General features: G+C 47.4%; 1 protein-coding gene across 2 annotated transcripts in view; it reads right to left on the minus strand.

The window, feature by feature from the left end:
* PLD1 (phospholipase D1) overlaps nt 1-9,510 on the minus strand; it is a 62,417-nt gene extending 52,907 nt beyond the window's left edge. For both annotated transcript variants that reach the window (XM_059478868.1, XM_059478867.1), the window contains exon 1: nt 9,404-9,510. The gene's annotated coding sequence lies outside the window, so the exon portion shown is untranslated. The remainder of the gene's footprint in view (nt 1-9,403) is intronic.
* Nucleotides 9,511-21,556: the final 12,046 nt, after the last annotated feature.

A 21,556-nucleotide genomic window follows, 5' to 3' on the forward strand; every position in this document is an offset into this window, starting at 1 on the left:
CCAGCACTATTGCTGCAGGCAGGCAAAGCCAGGTGACAGCACCCTGGGGATTGGCTCCATCTCAGCATCCCCAAACCCCACACCCAAGATGCAACAGAGTGGTCAATAGAGTCCTGGGCTGATGGAAAAGAGGGGATTGGAAAACTGCCTGCTGCAAAAAGCAAACAGCAGGAAGGCCAAAGCACTTCTGGGTGCTGATAGACACACAGAGCTTAGCACAAGACAGAGCTCACAAAAGCTTTATGTAAAATCCCAAAAGCAAGGAGCTAGCCAAAGTGATGGTGCAATGCACAGGACTATTAGAGTGGCCATCTCCATGAAATCAGGGATAACGGGGACCACCACAGTGCTCACAGGATGATACGCACGGCTGCAGCTCTTACCTACAGCTGAACACACCACACAAATACAGCAGGTATTTCTGCTACCTGAATGTATAGATAGCTACAGGCTGATGTCCTGTGCATCACCCAACACTACTGTGGTATCTCCCAGTGCCACGTGTGCTCCAGCAAGTGCCACCTGCCAAGCCACATTTCCGCAGGGAATTCCGGCAGCTCGGAGACAAGCGGGCATGCTGGCAGGCAGCCCAACACCTCCATCCATCCTTCCCTCCCTCCCACAGTGGGTTAGGTGGCAGCTGATAAATGCAAACACAGACCTTCACATATCTCCTACCAGCCAAGCCAATTCCAGGGAAAGCACTGCAGCCTGTGCTCGGGAGGGATTCAGTGACTGCAACAGGATCTCAGCCCTGCACGGGCACTGGCTCCAGGCAGCAGCTCTGGATCACAGCAAAGAGCACAGGTACGTGTCAGGAGGTCAATGTCCCTGCTCCTGCTGCCACCCTGCTGCTGATTGAACTGTTCTCATTAAGGGGGAACATGACTTTTCTTTTTCCTTCTGCTTTTTTCCATGTGAAACCACAGACACGTGATTTTGCTGACCTTTTCTGTGACCTGCTCAAAGAAACGAGGGATTCCTGTGGGTATCACAGCAACAAAGAGTAGCAGATTTAGACCATACATTTTTACTAATAGTTTAGTTAAAAGTTTAGCACTTTAATAAAATGTTGTTTCCATTGTCTTGACTTTTGGGAGTCTGTTTGCCCTAATGGAAATCTTAAAACCATTTCCATTTAAGAAGAACCAAACGGTTGGCAGGAGCAGAGGGCCATGATGGAGGAGGAAGGCAACCCTCCCACTAAACAGTCCTGCTGTTAGTGTGGTCCCCACTAGAGCACAGAAATCAAATGTTCCCATGTGAGCAGCCAAGTCCAACTCCAACTCCCTCCCCTGCCTGGGGAGCGCAAGGCACAGGCTCATCTCCCAGATGATTCCCCAAAACACCACCAGCTTCGAGGACAACCACTGCAGGGTGACCACCACAGTTTCACTGATGCTTCTGTCCCTCTTGCAGGCAGCTCCAAGTGCAGGGTGCAGGGCTGGGACCCACATGCAGGTCCACACAGGTGCCATCCCACGCCGATCCTTCCTGGCAGCATTAATGAACCCTGTGACTGCTCAGGCTGAACATGAAGCTGTGCCAAGCTTTTGCTGACTGTGCACACGCTGCCAGAAACCAAAGCACAAGATCACCTCTGGTAAATGGGTGTGAGAGCAACTGCAGCACCTCGGGGTCACGAGGCTGTCCCAGCAAGGGGATGTCCCAGCTCCTCTCTGCTCCTCAGCCAGAATCCTGCTGCTTCCCCAGCCCAAACAGGACCCTGCACCACCCTGAAAGCACTGCCACTGTCAGGCTGGAGCCACAAGGGCAAAGTCCCATGATGTGGTGCAGACCCCAAAATGCTCCTGTACACCTGCCTGCAACCCTGGGTTCTGCACCTTTCCAAACTGAAGCTCCCTAGTGATTTTTAATGTTTTATTTAGCAACGCTTTTGAATGTGTTTGATGCATTCTGGCTGATAAGCTCCACAAAAATCTGATGTCTCTGTCCTCATTTGACTTCAGTTATTTTCCAGTCTTAAAGCTGCAGTGCTCAGTGGCTCCCACCATCGAGCTGGGACACCCAGCACTAAAAGGCTGTTGTACAATCAGGCATCATTCCCAAAAAATCAGCAACAGCAGGTGACAGAGGTGACAACAGGAGGATGCATGTGTGCTCCTGATCCCCGTTTCCAAGAACAGCTGCTTTTCCTCAGCTCAGCCAGCACCAACACGAGCAGCCATCAGTCCTCAGCTTCCCTTTCACACCCAGAAACCCCCAAACAGCTTCTTCAGTGGATTTAGAGTAACACCAAGGGCTCACAAGAACTGCATTTTCCTTCTCTGTGGCCAGCTAAGAAAAATATTTGTGAATGTTGTTTACAAGAAGAAAACAGTTGGCTTTAAGAGAAGCCATTACACCAAGCACAGAGGGCAGAGGTGATGCTGTCCCCAGGACTTCACAGAGAGCTCCAGGTGGCTTTGCAAACCAGCCATGGACACCCTACATGGTAACATAACAGCACCAAGGAAACAGGACTCAAGCCAGTGAAAAGTTAATTTTTCTATACCTTGAAGTGTTTGATTCATCATCAGAATCAAGGATGAGTAATTACAGTAATTGGGTTCTGATTTCACAAACAATTCTGGAATGCTGGCTGAGGTTTCAAACTGAGATCAAATCCAGGCAAATTTATTAAGAAATTGTCTGTTATGAAGCAGTAACAGAATAGCTCCCTTATGTTTCTTTCTTAAATACAACTAAACACCTGCAAATATATGCAAAATATCTCGTTTACATACATTGACAATACTGACAGCTTGCTTAGAACAAAATAGATGCCGTGGACAAATTTTTTTAACCACTTTCCTAGAGAGGGGAGAAACAATGCCTTGATCAAGCCTGCACAGGAGAACAGTGATGGCAGGCAGGGAAAGATGAGGCTCATATCAGAGCTCAAATCAAGCCTCAGCTGCCCCCTCTCCCCCACCCAGACCTCCAGTATCTTACAAGTAAAACAGGTGTCTGGCCAAGGCAGACACCCTGCAGTTCATTCTCTTCTTGTTTAAACTCCTTTACAGTATTTTCCCTACAAATTCCTAGAGGAAATCAGAGCATTAATATTATGACTTACAAGCTTAACCCTCCAGACCTCAGCACACAATGAGGCAAAAATTAAAGGCTATTTTTCTTTCAGCTGCCATGACCTTCTGGAGCAGCACTGCCCAGAAAAGTGTTTGCAGAGAGTTTTCTGCATGTACAAAAAAAAAAAAAAACCAAAAAAAAAATGTGTTTGGCAGGAAGAAACGCAATAGTTTTGGGAGAGAAGTAAAAAAGGCTAAACAGGCTCAGACAGCAGTTCCCATCTTGCCAGATCTTTCTCCTGGTGAACAAAATGGCTCACTTGCCATAACTGCTGCCAAAACTCTGCAGGATCAGGCCTAACCACGGAGATTTCAAAGCCACCATGAGTCATCTACTATTCTTTCTTGGTAAGACTTAACACTGGGTGGGACACACACACACAAAAAAAATCAATTTGCAGGAAACCTCAGTCATGGAAAAATATACTTCAGAACATCTCACAGGGACTACATAAATAGCAAAAGAGAAATGAGAAAACAAAGTACTTCTTTCTGAAAAGACTGTGATGCACTGCCTGCTCTCTAAATGGTTTCAGCAGCCTTTCACTGTGACAGAGAAAGGACAGCTGAGCTTCCCAGAAGACCCCAGCAGCCACCAGTGCTTCCCAGTGCACCCAAGAGAACCACAAGTAAGGCAAACTTGTGTTCTTCATGTGAAGTCAACTGCATCTTGTAACTGCATCTCACTTGAACTGAAAGAGAAAATATAAATGCAAACCACACAATCATTCCACCTCTTGTGTGTCACATTCAAAGCTGGTTGGGAGTCAGAACACTTTTTAAATAAATAAAAGTCCCAACAGCAAGGTTGGCTTTAACCGGGTACTGAGGTACAGTTATGAGGTCCTGCCATGGCCACAACACCTCAGCTACTGAAAGTGTTGAAAGGTGCAATTAATTACTCTTGCTGGTTTATTTTCCCCCTGCCTGAGGGCTTCAAGCAGGAGTCAGCCCCGCTGATGGTGAGAGAAGGTTCATCTGACTCAAGGCAGTGCAGTGAGCTCTGTGCTCACCAGTGGGTGTTTTCTGGGTGGGACAGAGACAGGCAGGAAGAACAAGAAATGAGTATTTCTGATTAATAAAATCCTGCCAGAAGTCTGGCTGGTAGAATGGGAGAAGTTTCTAGGAAATGGTTCAGCGATGAGTGAGCGCCAGTGACGAGGAAGAGCCCCAGGACACGGCACTGGCAGATCCTGGAGGGGAAAAAGAAGCAGGTTCTTGCATGGCCAGGCAACCAGAAACTGCAACTGGCTCTGAATCAGCCACTTGCACAGGCTGGGACAGAGGCTGTCAGAGCCCTGCTCTGTGGGACATTGTCTGCCTGGCACTGCCTTTTGTCTCTGTGCTCTGCAACACTTGCCCAGAGAAGAGAGGACCCTCTGTGCCAGGACCACCTCCCCAGCCCTGGGGAAGAAGATGCAAAGTGCCCCCAGCTCACTGGGTGTTTATCAGTAGGTTCATCTTATCTCTACCAAAAAAGAGCCCTCATGTGAAGGCTGCACACGAGGGCTCACTGCACCGGCAGAAAGAAAAACATAAAACAGGAATCAGGCCCACTCACAGCCTGACCTGGAAAACGCAATCCAGGAAATGCACTTGAATTCTTTCTTCACCAGCAGGTGCAAGCCAGGAAAACAGATCTCAACACCATGAATATTCTGAATACTTGCTGCTGTCAGTAAAGTGTGCACAGGACTCCCCCACCCAGACAGAAAAGTCTCCTTCTGCCAAGTCAATCTGCCAATACTGATCGGGTTTCTCATCCTCAGTCCTGCAGCTCCTCTCCCAAAGACTTTCCATGGGTGAACAGTGGAGGACTGCTCTTTCTCCACTGAAAAACGTGCACCCCACCACTATTCACCTTTTTATTACACCTGCCTTTTTATTACAGCATTTCTCCCTAAATACTGAGTTCCTTAGGACAGAAGATCATTTATTTTATTTATTCCTCCTCTGCCACAGAAAACAGGATAGAGGAGGAAGGGACAATGCTATACACTAAGGTAACTAATGCAAACTGGCTATTTTGCTGTCAAATCCTACTGGCCATGCAACACCATTTGATTTGATGGAGCTCAACATGGTTCACTCTGTGTCCCCAGGGAGCAAAAGGGAAGATTTAAGGGCAAACAAATCACAGAAAACCAAAGAGTACAAACACCAGAAACAGCCAACACCAGTTTCAGTGCAGACTTGGCACAGATGGGCACACCCTGAGTGCCAGGGTTTATTCCCACCCAGCCCTATGCTCAGACACTTTTACTGGCATCCAAGCAAGCACAGCAGCCCAGTAAGACTAAGTCAGGTAATTACCCTGATATTAAAACCCCACATTTTGTTTTGGCAATAAGCCCTGGGCAGGCTGTCACCCTTGCTGACCTGATACCATACTCACTGCAGCAGCAGCAGATCCTCTGGCACTTGCCCCATCCCCTTTCCCTGACCCATTTTCAGCAAGATTGCCCTGATCTGAATCTATTTAGATCTGTGCAAGCCACAAGTGTTTTTAAATGGAAGTTTTTATTCTCTGAGACAAAACTGGCCTCCCTTCTGGGGTGTGTGCCTTCCTCTCTGCCTGGTGCCACCCCAGCTCCTTTGGGATGCAGCTCCCCAGTGTGGGAGCAGCAGCCACCAGACGGCTTCTCCCCCTCTCCCCACACCAGCAGATGGGTGCCTGAGGGCTGGAGCTGTCTGACAGACACAAGCCCCACTCCCACTTTGTTATGTAAACCCCCAGGTTTCGGTGTCGATCTGCTTGAAGGATCCAGAAATCACCAAATGCCACCACAGCGTGTGGGCACGGGGAGCGAGGGATGTGCAAAGTGCTCGGGGCAGTGGTGATGGCACACGATGCTCCCACTGCTACTTGGAAACAGAGAAAACTCTGAATTCCAAAGTAAAAAATATATATAAATATAAAATTAATGATCTTCAAAACCACACTTCACTCCCGTTTGTTCCCCCCCTCCAAAGAAGCCAGGGTAAGGGGGAGCATCCCTCACATGATGCCACCCTGGTCACCCTGTGTCAAGCAAGTGAGGGAGCAACATGGCAAATATTTTGTAAATAAAACTGGGAAAACTGAGCTTTTTCCATCCATCCCTCCACAACTTTCTGCCTTCCAGGGTGTCTGCACACACAGAGCCGGTATGTATGTACATGTATCAGATGCTCACAAGTCCATGGAAGTGAGGGACAGGGCAGGTGCACCTGGCTAAATATCAGTTAGAAACTTATTTATGTATCTAAAACAAACAATAAATTGAATTGACACTACATGTCTATCTCTATCCTGCAGCTCAGCAGAGCTGAAGTCTGGCCCTGCATAGGTGGGTGCAGAGAAGCCAGGCTGCACACACATCCCACCTCTCAGAGGGCAGAAGAAGCACAGCAAGCAGTACCTAAATATGGACTGAAAAAGCACTTTTTTTGGCAAAAAAAAAAAAAAAAAAAAGACAAAAAAGGCTGGCCAAGATTTTGTGAAGGGAAATAAAAAAAGACAAAGCCACAACTCCTGTCAGGCAAATGATCATGACCAAATCTCAGTCCCTGCAGGAGCTCCCAGGGTACAGGGCATGTGAGAGCAAGTTGAAAACACATCATCAAATAATTGCCAGTCAGACAATAGGAGGAAAAGGCATGTAGAGGTTTGCTCTCGCCCTCCTCCTTCCTCACCCTTAGCCAAGACCAGGTGCCAACACTCAAGAAGAAAATCAAATTGCTTTTTCAGCTCTCCTATACACAGATTTAGGGCCACCAGCCAACACTAATTCTCACTAAAGCACAACTATTATTATTTATTATTTTAAATAATTTGCTGCAAAATAGCTGCTCCAAAATGAAATTAAGGAACTACCTGTTTGCAGCAAAGGCATCAGAAAGGTGCTGCTCCTCACAGACCATGATGCAAAACTCCAGCAATTTCAGTCCCTGAGATTCCCCTTTGGTATATTCACAGGGTACAAACAGGGAGAAGATAAAACTACAAGCCTCTATAAACATTAGCAGCTGATATATTCCTTATTATGCCATTTAAAGGAATAACACTTGTGGTAGTGCCAGCATTTAAGTGCATTCCCCTGAAATTTCTTTCCCTGAAGGTTTGATAACCTGATTTAAATCCATTTTCAGAGAAGGAATAACTGTAAAACCCAGGTTCAGCTGGCTGAAATTTCACTTAATCACGTAAGAGATTTCTCAAATCACTGCTGGAGATAGAATCCACTCCCTTAAAACATCTCTCCTCCACCACAGACACACCTGCAGTCTAAAGAGCACTTCCTAATTTACAGGAATAACAATGGCACAACCCTTTACACTTTGTTACTATAAAGAGCAATAAAAATGTCTAGGAGAGCCATGAGATTATAGCCTGCTTTGTGAAAGATTAATTTCACCAGCAACAATCACCTACCTAGTACTTATAATTTCATTCACACACGTGAAACAGCATCTTCAGCAGTTCAAAGAACGTGCAATTCTGATTCCAGCAGACTGGTATCAGCTGTGAGAGCTCAGGAGACACCTGTCAACAACACCATTTTCTGGGGGGGGAGTTCAAGCCTCTCAAAATAAGAAGCGCATCATGGCCTCCAGGAAAATTGAAGTTATTGAATCTTTTCTAGGAAGACCAGAGCCTCAACACTAATTTTCAATAATCCTGAAAAGGATGATGTGATATATATCAAGATAAAACTAAAAACGCAAGTGAGTATGTAAGTGAACCCCTTCAATCTTCTTTACTTAGGAAAGTTAAATCTTGGCAGAACCAAATTCTATCGCTGTACCTCTCAATAAACTTTAATTCAATCAGCTGAAGCAGAGTCCACAGCAATCTCTGTAAATTTTAACAGGTATTTTCAGAGGGAATCTGACCTTGGCCCTGTCCCACAGGGAGCTCTGACCAAGCCAGAGGGAAGGGCAGATCCAGGGCCCAGAATCCCACCAAGCAAGCCTGGCACCACGATGGGCAATGGGGACACCGTGGGATGTCACCCACGTGCTGCACCCCAGGCCTGGGAGAGGCCAGACACACCTTCCCACTGCAGAAAACCTCATTTTACAGGCTTGGTGCTACCTCATGGCAGAAGGACAGGAGGAAGGGCCTCTTTCAGGTGCAGGCAAGGGCAGGTGCACAGGGGGGACTTTGGGGGGAACTCTGCAGCAACCCCCTGAGCCAGGATCGGGGATCCCAGCATCTCTGGGGAGTGCTCAGCATCACAGGGGAACAGTGACCCTGAGGAAGCGGAACCCACAGACTCAAACTCACAGCTTTCCAACTTCGGGCTAAGCTGGGCAGGATTTGGCCATGAGACCCAAGTCACAGGGCTAACGCTCCTGTGAGCATCATGAGGTGGGTGGAAATTAAGTTCCCTGGTTACCTGCGAGCCTCTGGCATGAGCTCACGCTTATCAAATAGTAGAGACAGCACGGGAGGGAAAACACGAATTCTTGAGCGATTAAAGACACTCGAAAGAGAGCTCCTAGCCCTCGCAGCCCGAAACACAACACTGTAGGCAAACAGGGAGCTTTTGTCCCAGCAGCCACACCGGCCTCGCCGTGACATCCACACTTAGCATCTTCCACCAGCGCTAAAGCAGCAGAGCTTCATCCACCCAGTCCAACTGCGGGTGCCTGACCCCAGACAGCCTCACTGGAGCGGCACCGTGCAGATTTACTGAAAGGAGGGATGTGGGGAGCACCAGACCAGGGCACACAATGGGCACTGTCCTTCCGTGTGCAGAGAGCCTGCTCAGCCCGGGGACCGCTTCCAAAGCCAACGGAGCTGCACTGACTTGAACCACGGTCCAGCTCGGTCCAGAGGCACCTTGGGGCTGAAGATTTCTAGAGAGCATCACGCCAAAGAAAGAAAACCAGCAACAGGCAGAAAAGGCTTTCACTGCAAGAAACCCACCCAGCAGCTCGGCAGAACGGGTTGTGTCAGCACCTTCAGTAACTCAGGGCTTTCCCATGACCCAAGAACCGCGGTGCGGAAGGGACGTGGCAGGGTCACGGCTCCACCAGTGCCGGGGACACTGGAGTTCACCACATCGCCGAGCTTCCCAAACCCGCGGTCCTGCCCTGACACAGCGCAGACCGCAGCGACCCAAACCCACCCATTTTCACTGCACGAAAAACGCGTAAACCATCCCGAGTGCGTCCGACAGACGACAAACACCTTCCCGCAACAAACTCTGCCCAGCAAAGAGCCCGGGCAAAGCATTCACTTGAAAACAGACGCTGAAATCACCGCAGTGCCCCGGACCTGGCGCCCGCTCCGGGGCAGCCCCGCGGCCGCGCCCGCCCGCACCCACCTCCGGCCCCCGCGGCCGCGGGTGCCCCATGGTGCCGTCAGAGCCTGCCGGGCGCCGTCCCTCTCGCGGGGCACCAGCAGCCAGAGAAGCCGCTCCGAACAGCCCAAGGAACCTCCTCACACCGGCCCCGCCCGCTGGGCTCCTGGGCGCGCTGCCCAAGCCCGGCCCCCCGGGCCCGCCCCGCGCCCGCCTCCTCTGAGGGCACCGCGGCCCCTCCCGGACCGGGACACGGCTCAGAGGGAGGGACGGGCACCCCCGCTCCGCCCCGGCTGGGTGTGAAGAGCCCAGGGAGGCGCCGAGTGAGCTAAAGGGAGTAACTCGGTTATTTCAGCCCAACTTTGCCGCTAGTGGAGGGGATTTGAGATTGCTGCGCGCTCCGAGTGCTGCTTCCACAGGGAGCGCGGTTCTCCCCTTCGTGGCCGGACACTCCAGGAGGGAGAAGCCAAGGTTCCCCACCGTCACCGAGAAACTGCGTTTGGCCAGGGAAACAGATTGAAAAAGACTGTACAAATTAACAATTATTAATTGCACATGCGATTTTAATTTTTTTTTTAGCGTAAGACAGCCCAGTAATTACAGTCCGGTGGTGTTTGGATCCGAGCTGTCCTCCCCTACACACGCTGCATTTACCATGTTACTTCCATTATGCCCTTTTTAATATGCAAGGAGGAGATTTTTTAGCGAGAGAGAACATTTTTGTGTCGCAGAAGCATTGAACTGACATGCGGATAAGCGAAATTCCCAGCAGGTTCCAGCTCTAAGCCAGCCCTGAGTGCTGGTGAAACGCCCAAAATCTGTCTTCAGCACTGCAGCTCTCACTGCTGTGGCTGCACAGGGAAATCTTGATTTCTTTCAGCAAACTCAGTGATCCCACTTCTATATCTACAGCAAGACTTCGGCATGGTTATTAGGATATTTTTCTTCCTTAAATTATTTTAGTTTCTATTTCTTTAAATCACAAAGAACTGAACCACAGACCTTAAATGTAGATGAGATAAATAACCCAACTTTGAGGACTGCTGGTTCAGAAGCAGCCTCTGTCTCCTACTCTGGCAGAATAATATTGAGGCATCACATTCTCCACCAGAGCAGCCCCTGCCTTGTTTATGGGCACACCTGTAACACAGTGGCTCAGCTCGTTTACTCTGGGTTTACTGTGACTTGGCTTACCAACACCTTAACACAACAGAGTCAATGATGTCCTTCACACCTAAAATGAAACTTAGAAATCTAAGGTGGGTTCCCAAATGGTATTGCAACACAGCTTCCTTCAGCTCATGGGGCTGGGCTCACACACTGCCCCATTGGGCATCTGTGGACAGCTGTGAGTCAAGGTGGCTCAGCAGGGCTGGCTGCACTGAGCAAGGAAAAAGCACAAATATTTGTGGCATTCAGTGTCAGGAGAGAACAAAGCAAGAGAGGAGGATGGTGTGGAACACTTCAAGGCAATGGGAAATATTCGAAGTTGCCCTATATCACTGCCATTTCCACCCCAAAGAGAGGGCAGAGCCATGTTCCAGACAGGCACATTAGCCCACACTGCAGAGAGGTTTCATGCTAAATGTATGGAATAGGAATGAGTGGAGATACAGCAAGGGGAGCATCCCTCAGGGCACCCACTTGCCCAGGATGCCCAATCTCTGCCATCACTCTGGACACACCTCTGTAAACCTCCCAGCTCCCCAGGGCAGGAGGACAGCGGGCTGCAGGGACCTCTGCCATCTCCCATCTCTGCACACATCTCCATGTGTGTTGATACAGAGCAGAGACATAGCAGACACAGAGAAACACAACTTTCTCTGCAGACAACCCCTTCCCTCCTGCCCAGAGTTCATTTCAGTGTTCATCCTTTACATGACTGGCTGATTTCTGGCAAATCTTTCCAAATCCATAAACCTTAGCTCACTTAATGTGTATTTAATCTCCCTGCTGTAGGTTTATGTTGGCAGTGAGCAGGGCTAGACCAGTAGCAGAAGAGAGCAGCCAGTGTAGGTTAGCATTTTGGCCTCTACTTTTCACAATTCCCCCCTCTGCAGCACCACAACAGAGCAGAAGCACCACCGTCTGTGCCCCTGTCCCATTAGTGGTTTTCTACACTTCCCAGAACCTTCCCTGTCCCAGAGGCAATTCATTAAATGGATACTTGGCACATACCCTCAAAAAATGTCTTGAGCTCTGAGAGGCACAGTATTATCTGTCAGGAGTTTCTTTGGTTCTCTCCCACCTGCTTTTCATTCTTCAGGAACTTCCCCACATCCCTTAGAGGATGCCTGGTGTCGTCACAGGGGTGTGAAGTGTTCTTATTTAAGATGAGGCTGACAGTCAGGGATTGAGGCTGCTGCAGTCTGTAAAACCAAGGTGCTCATATTAGCAATCTTTTTATTATTATTATTATTATTATTATTATTATTATTATTATTATTATTATTATTATTATTATTATTATTTACTTGTACTTCATATTTTTTCCTTCTGCCTAAAACTTTTCACTTCCATGCCCAATAAGGTGGCCAAAAGTGTAAGAGACATCTGCAGAAGGGCTGTTGGTGAACTAAAAGCTTTTGCTGCTGCACACCAAGCCCAATACACCAGCTGAAAGATAATGCAGGAAAAGAAAAAGCATTCTTTTAAAATAAGGACATTGTTTTCAATCTCGGTCACCACTTGACGTCACAAGACATGGAGAAGGGGAAGGAGCAGAGATCTGCAGGACATTAGAGAAATGCCAAACAAGATAAGGCTTTAAGCGGGGGAAAATAAATGCCAAATAAAGAGCAGGCTGCAGTGAACATGTGACAGCACAAAGAAACATCACCTTCTCCAAACCTCTCAAACCTTTTTTTCACAACCTGAAAAACTCTCTCCCCTTCCTCTGTGGCAAAAGGCAGTTTTGCCAATGGGTTGGAGTGCGGGAAGGATGTCAGCAGAGCCACATCAGGAATCTGTCTGACATGTTGAACACAGGTGTCACCCAAATAGAGGGTTTTACCCATAGAGATTTTTATCATCCATTTGCTTTTTCCTTTGTTAAATGAGCCCAGCTACACCAGCACAAACCCCAGCCCTGTGCTATTCACAGTGCCACCAATAATGGGCTATTCCCCAGCCCTGTGCTCTTGACACTGTTCACAGCAACCCACACATCAAAGATGGAAAAATAAAAAACCAACCATCAAATGCCAGGGTGGAGCCTGGAGTGCCTTTCATACCTGCAGGCATTGAAAAGTCCTTTTTCCTCCTTATGGTTCCCCTTTAGCCATGCAGGGGCTCCCTGACACCAAGTGTGGGTCATGTTGGTGCCTCTGCAAAGCCGTGGGGACCAGAGGGAAACCAGGGGAAAAATAAAGAGTTGTTTTTTCCCCTAGCTGGATCACATTTGGGAAGGAGCCTGCAGAGCCCCAGGGGAGGGAGGAATCAGCTGTATCACCCTTGGTGAGATGAGGTTTTACTCTGGCTGTGTGTAAGGCCAAGCTCCAGCTTGGGACACCACCGTGCCTCCTGCTCCTGCACCCTGTCCCCAGCCTCTGCTGAGGATGTCCTGAATACAGAGCAAAGGTTTATTGTGCCCCACAGCACACTGACTCTGAAGCTCCTTAAGACAAAAAAAATATTTTTATGTTTTGTCCCATAAGACCAGTATTCCAAAAGGAAAAGGCAGGGTTGCTTGTAGAAATCACATTGTCAAGTACTTTTTTTCCTCCTCTTCCCTTCAAGGACCACTATTGTCCTCCTAACGCTGAGGGAACAGGCACGGGAGGAAGTTTTGTTTAAAGGCGCTTCAGCATCAAGTGCCTGACTGGGTCACGGTGCCTCCTGGGAGTTGTAGTCTTGTCTTCTCCCATAAAAACTGTTTTTTCTGGCAAAATTCCTCAGCAGTGTAATACCTCCCATGACACAGCAGCAATAACAGTCAGGGGACTCTGGGACCCCTGGACTTTGGTTGCTACAAGACAACCCCGGGGACTGCTCAGGATCCAAACCTTATCAGATTTGGCCAGAATATTTCAGGTTTCTTTCACACCCTTCTCCTCTCATAGAATTCCCATGGAAACACAAACAATGCTCTTGCTGTTTGGGTTTGCTTGGGGCTTTTATCCTTCTCTCGGCGAGGGGGGGGGGGGGGTGTGTGGATCAAAGTGGTTAATTAAAAACTTAACTCTAAAAAAAAAAAAAAAAAAAGGAGAAGAAAAAAATGTATTGAATAATACATGAGATACCACTTCTAGCTTGATTTTCCCTGCAGCAGCGCATCTCCCCTCTGTATCACCCCTTCAGAGCCTCAGGGGACAGGAATGTGCCTCAGAACTAAAATAATACGTATTTCTGGTATCACAAACTTGCTTTTTGCAGGAAATGCCCGAATCCAAGCTGTCCCGCCCTTTTCCTCGCTGGTGCATCGTTCCGCAGATACCTGGATGCCACCGTGGGGCAGCTGCCCCGAGCTGCGGTGCAGGGACAGGGACAGGGCTGCGGAGAAAGGCAAGGCTTTACGGGGGAAGAAGAAGGGGGAAAATAAAATAAAATAAAATAAAATAAAATAAAATAAAATAAAATAAAATAAAATAAAATAAAATAAAATAAAATAAAATAAAATAAAATAAAATAAAATAAAATAAAATAAAATAATAAAATAAGGAGGGCTGGGTTTTTTTGCAGCAATTCACAAAACTTCAAGGAATGCCAAGCACGTCAGTAGATGAAGCACAGGATCTGGAGGAAGGAGAGAGTGCAAACCAGCTCCGTATGGTGTGAGCTCAGACACACTCTCTCTTTCTATTTAAAGCCCAGCAGGAACGTGAATGCCAGGTTTGAGTGAGCTCGACAAGTCCTTCTGAAAACAATTTACATGGTCCTCTCTATCACGGGGTCTGATTATCTGACAGCTTCTAATGCCTTACCATTCCCACACAGCAGGATACAGCCCACCTTTTCCTACTGGAGGACAGAACTCAGGATTGAAAAGGTATTTAATTAATGACAGAGACCAGTGGGACTTCCCTGGGGTCCAAATCAACTTTGGGATGAGGACATGGGCTGCAGAGTTTAGTGCTGCTGCCTGCCCAGCCCTCCCTTTTCCCTCCACGTGGGAAACAATGCTGGGTGGAAGCCTGAAGAGGAGGATTGTGATACCAACAAGGATTGTGCTGGGTCCCCAGGCACATCCTGCAGGCCAAACCATCCTGGCAAGGCCAGAACATCCTTCCTCTTCTACCAGCACCCTAAAACTGTCTCCTGCCAGGGGGCAGCAAGAAGAAAGCAATACACGGGTCAGGGTTTGAGTATGCCTCATTGTTCCACTCTCTGCCTCTGGGGAATGCCTTATTCTCCCATTGAGTACCTCTGGGGTATGCCTCAGTTTCCCCTCCTCTACCTGAACAGCACTGCTTCTCATTTATTCCAAGGTGCAGTGCACTGAATGGAGAATTGCATGTTTTATCATTTGTCCATAGCAGGTTGTCAAGTCGCCGTGTTATTATTAGCAACAGGAAAGGAACTGAGTAAATTATTCTTAAAGTATGTAATGAGCACTTGAGTAAGCGTTAAGTAATGAGCGTTTCTTTAGCAGGAATCCAAGCGAGACACGCTCCACCCATTTTGTTAACAGACAAAGGCTTATATAAGCTGGATGTTACATAAAACCCTAAAATAGGGAGCAGGAGCTCTCCCCCACCTTTGGGTGATAGCTTTGCTGCAGCCCACAGATACCTGAACTGACCCTGAACCAGCTCTGAGCTAGGAGGGAGCTGATGGCCAGGCCTGGAGCTGGCAGGGACAGGGACAGAGGTGTCCTGTGTGTGCTGCCACCAGCCCAGCTTGGGTGGCAAGTCTGGTTCTGCCCTCGCACAGCCCCTACAGTAGCGCACTCCTAGCAGATTTATCATCCCTGTGATCATCCAAGAACGTGCCTCTGTTCTCGTGTGGCAGGGCAGGGTAAACACCGCCCAACCCAGGGTGTCATGCCCAGGGAATTATAACTGGTGCTAGGAAAGGAGCATACAAGCAGGGCATGGTCATGGGGAAGCCTCTCTGCAGCTCTTCCTGACTCCAGGGATCTACAGGAAAGGGACTTTCCAAGACACAAGTTCTGTTTTGTAGTTTCCCAGCTCCTGGCAGCTGATTCTTTCAATAAGTTGACAGGTCAGTTCTTAAATTCTCATGAACTTTCTACTTCTGCCACGTCATATGACAAAACCCACCACAATTTACCATAATTCATCTGAAGAGAAAAGGGGATCTACATCTTGCAACATCAATTACTAGAGCTAAAAAAAGCAGGCTTGTAGGGGGTGCAGCCTCTTCATCACATCTTGTGTGCCTGAAAGCCTGTCTGTCTTGAGAAAAATCATCTGTCTCCATAAAGAAATACTTTTCCTCCCTAGACATCTTGCATCACACCTTAAAATGCACAATTCCAACACTCAGACAGCAGATTCAACTGACAGAAGTGGTTGCTTCCTAGACACAAGGTTAAAAAAAATCTGAGAGAAGATAATTTGCAATTCTCTTCATAGCCCAGACACCAAATCCTCCAAATACAGGTATCAAGTGCAGTTGCATGAGAAGTCAGGGACACTTGTCTGGTGGAGGGGGGAGAAAAGGGGAGAGAAAGATCTTCAGGCACAGGATTTTGGGGCAGGCAGAGGAAAACGTGTCAGGAGTTGCTCTCTGGACTACAAGGGAGCCATTCATGGCTGCAATCAGTTTGCTGTGCCGTGCTTGCAGGAACATGCCAAGGCTGCTCTGTGATTCTGCCCAAATGACTTCGTGTTTGTGATTGCCCGACCTTTGCTCTAAATAAATCCCCCACACAGAGGGAATTTTGGTGCAAGTCCCCTGCATCCATAGCGTCCTCCCTGGGCTGCAACCCACTGGCTTCCTGGGGCTTTCTTTTAAAGGAGAGACAGACAGAAGGCAGGCAGGAGGGGAAAATGAAGAAATTAAATGCAAGCTGTCTGGCCCACACAATTAAAAAAAAGAAAGAAAGAAAAAGAAATCAGAATAGCTTGGCTTTGTTTTCTGTCACGTTATTTATCTTACTTCAGAATTAAATCCAGATGACATAGATAAGACGGGGGTGACCCCTAGTGCCCTCTCCAGCTGCAGCTTCCACTGTTATTCCCTGTATTGATATTAGACCATAAACAGAGGGAAGAAGCAGCACCTTTCAGATTTGTTCTTCATTCACAAAGCCTCTCTCTTCCCTTTCAGAAACAAGATCTCATTTCCTCTCACTACTGAAACTCTATCACTTTGAGTCATTCAGTGCAACATCCCTTTGTCGCTGTTGTCTGGGAACAAAATTAAACACATTTACTTGTGTAAGAACTTATTATATTCCATTGACTATTTATCATAGGACATTTATATTTATCACCTTACGTAAAAGAAAGAAGATCCTATTTTGCTAACTCCAGGCTTGTCAATAGCTAAGGAACAGCCATTCAAACTCTTGAGAAGAGACCTTTGTCTTACAAAAAGTGTATTTTGCAGCAGCAAGGCGCTGAAAGGAGCAGGTCTTTCCTGTGACAGCCATCAGTATGCACCACTTTTTTTTGTGTCTTTCAGCAATGTCAAAACTCTCTGTTCTTGTGAATCAGCCTGCACCAGACATACCCTGCCCACTGTGCTGGGTGATGCTCATCACGGGCTTTTCCTTGTGTTATTGCGAGGGAACAGCTCTTCTTTCACAAAACCCTTGAGACACCCCCTCGCGGATTACTTTGGGATGCAGGATTTTTCTTGAGGAAATAAATGATCTTAGGCGCAAGGCTGAAAGATTTTTAGCTTCCTGTAATGTGAGCACTTTGGGCACTTCCTGCCCTGCTGAGATCGGGGCTGTGCCCACCAGCAGTGTGGGTGCTGTCACATCAGGTGACATCTCAGAATTTCCCATGTTTAATGGGATATCATGAGGTAAAGAAGCTGCCTGCTAACAGTGCCCAGAGTGACCTTTCTATCCTCAAAAGTGCAGCATCACAGCCTGCCACAGACTCCTCTGATGCCTCCTCAGCTCTGTTTTTTTTGCCTTTCAGGACTGGCAGTCAGCAGTGCAGCACCAGGGCTCCTCTGCAGAGCCCAGATCCCCAGAGCTGGCACCCTCACTGCTCAAGCCCCAGGAATGCTCCAACACTTCCCAAAAGCAATTCCCCAGCTCAGCTTTGGGGAATCCTTGGGAGCCACAGGACATGGCATGCTGCTGTCACCCCCATCACCATTCAGCTGGCACCTCCTTCCCCTTTTGCCACTCACCAGCCCATTTCTTCACCAGAAACTATTTCCAGGTTTCAGCCAGTCCTTCCTCCTCAACAAGGTTTTGCTTTCACACAGCCTCTCTGGTCATTCATCCCCTGAGTTCATTCTTCAGCCTCCAGGCTTCCTGCTGCCCCCATCACCTCCTCAGGCAGACAACCACCACCACCCCCCTTTCCTGGCATTTACACCCATGACTCAGCCCAACTGAGGCTACATCAGCCACAGGTGAGGCTGCTTGATGCCTCTGTAACAAATGTTTTACTGTTTGTAGGGCTGGGCTGGCTGAAATTAATCAGCTGCATTTTTTCCTGTTTTAATAAAAGTTCATAATCTGGTCTGGACATGGAATAATAGAATGATTTGGGTTGGAAGGGACCATAAAGATCATCCAATTCCAACCCCTGCCATGGGCAGGGACAAATTCCACTATCCCAGGTTGCTCCAGCCCCATCCTACCTGGCCTTGGACACTTCCATGGACAGGGCAGCCTCAGCTTCCCTGGGCAGCCTGTTCCAGGTTCTCCCCACCCTCAGAGGGGAGATTTTTTTTCCCCTAATAACCAATCTGAACATGCCCTCTGTCAGTGTGAATCTAATCTCCCTTGTCCTGTGACTCCATGCCCTTGTCCACCATCCCTCTCCATCTCTCTTGGAGCCTCTTTAGCCACTGGACAGGGCTCCATGGTCTCACTGGAGCCTTCTCCTCTCCAGGCAGAGCACCCCAAGTGTTTCAGCCTGGCTCCAGAGCAGAGGTGCTCCAGCCCCCTGAATATCAAGGATATAATACTGCTCTACTTATGTGCCTGTTCTCTGAGTCATTTTCCCCTGATCTGATATCTCTGTGTTCCCATGTTCCCTTGTTTACATTAAAAGCAACAGTTTCTGAATTGAAGTTTCTCCTAATGTTTTATTTTTAAATCAGGTTTTAAGCAGGGGGAGGGGGGTTAGGAATTGTGCTAGTCATTGCATAATTTTGGTTTTATCTGGTGTAAATCTCCCTTGCTTCTGAGCTATCCCATGCTTCCCAGCATGACACCAACTCTGCATTGCTCTCATGTCTCTGGATCCAGCACTGCTCCAACCTTCCCCCTTTATTCCTTCCCCCTCTGTTTTAGTTAAAAATATGCAAATATATCATCCTCAGAGCTACTGTTTGCTTCTTTCACAATATTCCATGTTCTTTCTCCTGTGAATTTATTTTCCTTATTTGCTTTAGTAAACACCTCTTTTATTCTTCATTGCTGCTCTGACTGTATTTGATCCCATACAGAGAAGGCACGACAAAATCTCTTTCTGTAACGCACATAAGTCTCCACAGCTGCATTTTGTCCTATATTCTTATTTTTGCTTGGTGTTAGCCCTGTGTATTCCAGTTATGCTCTGCACCTAAAACAATCTGTCAGCTTACATGTGCCTATAAGCAGTGGGAGTATTAGTTTTGAATATTTTCATTTAAACTCTAGCTTTGTTCCCTCACATTGTTAAAATGCTCAGAATTAGCTAATCACTTAAATATTTCATTATCACAGGAATGAGCTTATTTGCATGCTTTTGCAATATTCCACTTTCCAGGTTCCTCACATCCTTGTTCATACTGTTGGAAAATTACTCTTGTGAAATGAAAATGCTTTCTTGAATGTCACCTGCATGTCAGAATCTGATCCAGGCTATGTTGAATTTGACACAAATCCAAACACTGAACCAGTCCTTCATCAGGTAAAGTAAAATCATCATCATTAAAAATACTTTCAATAAAGACAGGAGGTTTTTTCTTTCCAAAGGCTACACTGGTTCAAGGAAACCATAAATCCTGTGGTTTGCCTGACACTGCAGGTCAGACTAGATGATCAGAAGAGTTTATTCTGGTATTCATGCTGAAAAACTTACAAATATCCGGACAAACTGCAACTGCATCTGGTAGAGAGATGGTCAAACAAGATAAGGGAGTTGCTGCTTCTGCTCTCAAATGCTCAAAATTCTCCTACAGTCCTGCTGAGACAGCCACTTCTCACCCACAGGTCAATAATGCAGCTGCTTTCACTTGCTTTCTTTTGTATCTGAGCTGTCTTATAACTTTCAAAACCCTCCTGTTCAAAATTTTGTTAGAAAACTGCGCTCAATCCTGCTAGTGATGGAAAAGGAGTGTTTTATCAATGATTATTGCTGCTTTAGTGTCCTCCCAGCTTGTGACTCCTGTAAATCAGAAGTTGGCTCTCTCAGAGGAGTTTGGGGAGGCAGAGGCATCTCCCAGCCCTTGTTCCTTCACACACTCAGCAGTGAGTGTTTCTGCTGAAGTCCCCATGCTGGGGCCATGGGTTTTTGGGTTTTGGCAGCCAGGACAGCTCTGTCCCCTCCAGCCACCCCCCTGACCCCCACAAGGCTGCACACACTGTCTACAGGGAGCCCAGGGGCAGGGAGGCCACAGGAAAGAGGATTTTTACGTGGTGGCCCATTGGATGGATTGCAATAGGAAAAAAAAAAATGGGTTTGAATGAGTCATGAGGCTTTTAACACACCATGAGCTGGAAAAACCCACTGGACACACCATGGCACCAAACCACACAGGGAAGGGGAACATGGGATGGAGCAGATCCCACCCCCAACTCAAGGCCCATGAAGAAAGGTTTTATTTTTCCTGCTTAAAATCCATCAGGAAGCATAAAGCTAGTCTCAGAAAAGTAATTTTCCTATTTGCCAAGCATACATGCATAAAAGGCAATCAGAAACACTGAGCACTGCCTTTCCAGGGTTTAGACCAAGCACAAAGCTGCCATCAGCCCCAGTTCATTGCACTCTGCTCCCACTTTGCTCAGGCCCTCCACTAAAACCAGTAGCATAATTCTCTATTCCTCTCTCTTTTCCCCAGCTTCCAGCTGTTTTGCACAGTTCAAATAAGAAATGTAAAACCAGGCTTTGCCATGGGGTGAAAACTGAAAAAGGAAGAACAAGTGAAAAATAAATTCCACAAAACAATGAAAGTAAGACAGAACCTGACAAACAAAGCCCCAGCAGAGTCCAGTCATTCATTTCTCATTCTCTCTTGTTTGTACTCACCAGCACAGGGCTGCACAGCCCTCACAAAACACCTCAGCTGGAGAGATATTCTCACCCTCCTCTAACTCCATCCATAAATCTGGCAAGAGCAGAGCATTCCCAATCTCAGCATGCTCAACAGATTAAAACACCCAAGTGTACAGCACAGGATGAGCTGCCTTCACGTGGAACCTTTCTGAAGGCAATAACTGGACACAGATGGGGCTGGGATCAGCTTGTGGAGTAATTAAGAAGGGTAATTACCAATAAGAGTGAATCACCCATTTGCACAGCTAACCCATCAGGTCCTCTTTAAGCAGAGAGAAAAGTTAAAGAAAAAACTTTGACAATTTTTGCATTTCACCCAGTTTTTGCACCCCCTTAGCTGCCAATCGGTGTTCCACTGTAGATTTCTGACAATTATGAACAAAAACATGAACAACAGTAACAAACTGAGCAGCCAGGGGCACACAGCCTCAGAGGTGTTAATCTTTATTAAACCTTCAAATGAAAGTGGCCCTGAAGTGCCAGATTCCCATTTTACCCTCTGCCACACTTACTGAGGGAACATGAACCTGACCCAGAACCGGTTCTTCAGAAATTTAATTGTAAGGATCACAAACAGCAGCACACCCAGAATGGGAACACTTAGCTTTTACTTTATTTTTTAAACAGTCTGTGGGTAACTTTCTATCAGTCCCTAATGCATACCTGGACACCCAGTTATTTCAGAGAGGCCAGAGGAAGATCACTGCTGGAATTTTCTGGCTCTTCTGCATGTAGGTAGATGCCATGAACTCGAGGGGTTTAGTTGGCATTTACTTCACATCCCTTGGTCTCCAGCTGAGGACACTGGAGGTTTCTGTGC

Source organism: Ammospiza nelsoni, chromosome 10 (assembly GCF_027579445.1).
Source record: "Ammospiza nelsoni isolate bAmmNel1 chromosome 10, bAmmNel1.pri, whole genome shotgun sequence".
NCBI lineage: Eukaryota > Metazoa > Chordata > Aves > Passeriformes > Passerellidae > Ammospiza > Ammospiza nelsoni.